The sequence below is a fragment of the Dreissena polymorpha genome, chromosome 9 (genome assembly GCF_020536995.1).
Source record: "Dreissena polymorpha isolate Duluth1 chromosome 9, UMN_Dpol_1.0, whole genome shotgun sequence".
Lineage (NCBI taxonomy): Eukaryota > Metazoa > Mollusca > Bivalvia > Myida > Dreissenidae > Dreissena > Dreissena polymorpha.
In genome coordinates, this window is record NC_068363.1 from 30,458,689 (window position 1) to 30,461,448 (window position 2,760).

At 39.1% G+C, this 2,760-nt stretch overlaps 2 protein-coding genes across 2 annotated transcripts in view; both read right to left on the bottom strand.

Annotated features, from left to right (window-relative positions):
- The window catches only part of LOC127845106 (uncharacterized), a 271,505-nt gene that overhangs the window by 231,060 nt on the left and 37,685 nt on the right, over positions 1-2,760 (bottom strand). The window lies entirely within an intron of this gene.
- LOC127845933 (uncharacterized) overlaps positions 1-2,760 on the bottom strand; it is a 165,771-nt gene that overhangs the window by 103,864 nt on the left and 59,147 nt on the right. The window lies entirely within an intron of this gene.

Consider the following 2,760-nt stretch of genomic DNA (forward strand, 5'->3'; position numbering starts at 1 on the left):
AGCTGTGGAACAAATCCATAAAGGTGTGTCTAATTGTTTAAATGTTCTAATTAATTTTATGGGTTTTTATGCCCCCGGTAGGGTGGCATATAGCAGTTGAACTGTCCATCAGTGTGTCAGTATGTGTGTCAGTCTGTCTATCCGTCCAAAAACTTTAATGGCCATAACTTTTTCAATATTGAAGATAGCAATTTGATATTTGGCATGCATGTGCATCTCACGGAGCTGCACATTTTGAGTGGTGAAAGGTGAAGGTCAAGGTCATTCTTCAAGGTCAAATGTCTAATATATGGCGTCTGTCCGTCCGTCCAAAAACTTTAACATTTGCCATAACTTTTTCACTATTGAGGATAGCAACTTGATATTTGGCATGCATGTGCATCTCACGGAGCTGCACATTTTGAGTGGTGAAAGGTGAAGGTGCAGGTCATCCTTCAAGGTCAAATGTCTAATATATGGCATCTGTCCGTCCGTCCAACAACTTTAACATTGGCCATAACTTTTTCACTATTGAAGATAGCAACTTGATATTTGGCATGCATGTGTATCTCATGGAACTGAACATTTTGGGTGGTGAAAGGTGAAGGTCAATGTCATCCTTCAAGGTCTAATGTCAAATATATGGCGTCTGTCCGTCCGAAAACTTTAACATTGGCCAAAACAAATTTAAAAATTCAAAGCGGCGTTCTCATGAAACTGCACATTTTGAGTGGTGGAAGTTCAAGATCAAGGTCATCCTTCAAGGTAAAAAAAATATATATTCAAAGCGGCTTTCTCATGACGCTGCACATTTTGAGTGGTGGAAGTTCAAGGTCAAGGTCATCCTTCAAGGTCAAAGTTAATTTTTTTTTATTTTTTTTTTAAAGCGGCGTAATAGGGGGCATTGTGTTTCCGACGAACACATCTCTTGTTGATGTTTACTTCAGCTTTTACTGTCTTTTGTATGAGGATTGTGTTTGTTAAATAGTATTTTACTGTTCAAACTACTTGTGCTTTCTTTAGAATAGCTTTAAACATGCGCATCCAGGATGAAACTTTCAGGGAATTTTTATCCCCCGCCAGAGGCGGAGGGATATTGTTTTGGCGTTGTCCGTCCGTCCGGCTGTCCGTCCGTCCGGCACTTTTGTGTCCGGAGCCATATCTTGGAAGTGCATAAGAGGATGATGCACGCCAAATGACATTGTACACCATCTGTTAAAAACAGAGTTATGGCCCTTTGTATCTTGAAAAAATGCTTTTTACTATAGGCACTTTTGTGTCCGGAGTTAATCTTGGAAGTGCTTTGGCGGATTTCATTGAAACTTGGTATGAGTATATATATGCATAAGGGGATGATGCACGCCAAATGGCATTGTACACCATCTGTTAAAAACAGAGTTATCGCCCTTTGTATCTTGAAAAAATGCTTTTTACTATAGGCACTTTTGTGTCTGGAGCCATATCTTGGAAGTGCGTTGGCGGATTTCATTGAAACTTGGTATGAGTATATATATGCATAAGAGGATAATGCACGCCAAATGGCATTGTATACAATCTGTTAGAAACAGAGTTATGGCCCTTTGTATCTTGAAAAAATGCTTTTTACTATAGGCACTTTTGTAACCGGAGCCATATCTTGGAAGTGCTTTGGCGGATTTCATTGAAACTTGGTATGAGTATATATCCCGCGCCAGAGGCGGAGGGATATTGTTTTGGCGCTGTCCGTCCGTCTGTCACTTTTGTGTCCAGAGCCATATCTTGGAAGTGCTTTGGCGGATTTCATTGAAACTTCGTATGAGTATATATATTGATAAGAGGATAATGCACGCCAAATGGCATTGTACACCCAGCGATTTTCCTCCTTCTTTATTAAGTACCGGTAAACGGTACTTTCCCAATCAAGCAAAAATTCCCAAATTCCCAATCGGCATCTGAACAAATCCCAATCGGTGTCCGAATTTTTTCTCAAGACGACCGAAAGTTTCGTAACAAAACCCAACTTTCGGCGAGCGAACAAAGAAAATCGTATAGTTGTGTGTAACCATGCGCTTGATTAATTTCGGGTTTTATTATTCAGCGCGTGCAATCAATACAGTCGTTACTGTTTCAGGTTCTTTTGTCAGGCAGCCAGCGTACTGTTTTACGTCGGTTTGTAACCTTGCCTCTGTGGAAAGGGTGTTCAGTCTAATGAACAATCTTTGCACAAACAATCGGAACTGTCTATCACGCGACACATTGAAAGCACTAATGATGCTGTGCACAGAGGGATGCCAGCAACTGATAGATGATCAAACATTAAATATTGTTGAAATTTTCAAAAAAATGAAAGACAGAGACATTGCTGTACAAGAGATTAAAACAACTTGTAATTGATTTTGTGTGTTCTTTATAATTTTTTGTTATTTATTTTAACTTTATTACTTAATGGTCATTAAGGCATGCCTGCAAATGATTATTTTAATGGGTATGTTCAATTAAGTATGAACTGTATGATGTATTCAATAAGACCCAAACTTCACGACACGATTTTCCCAATTTAAGGATTTCACGACTCGATTTTTCCCAATTTTGAGGTTTTCACGACTCAATTTTTCCCAATTGGACCGGTACGGGTACTTTTCCCAATTGGACAAGGAAAATTGCTGACACCATCTGTAAATAACGGAGTTATGGCCCTTTGTATCTTGAAAAAATGCTTGTTTTAGTGTCAAATATAATACCCTTGTGTCCAGAAGCATATACATGTAGGCGGGGGATATCAATTCAACGAATTTGCTTGTT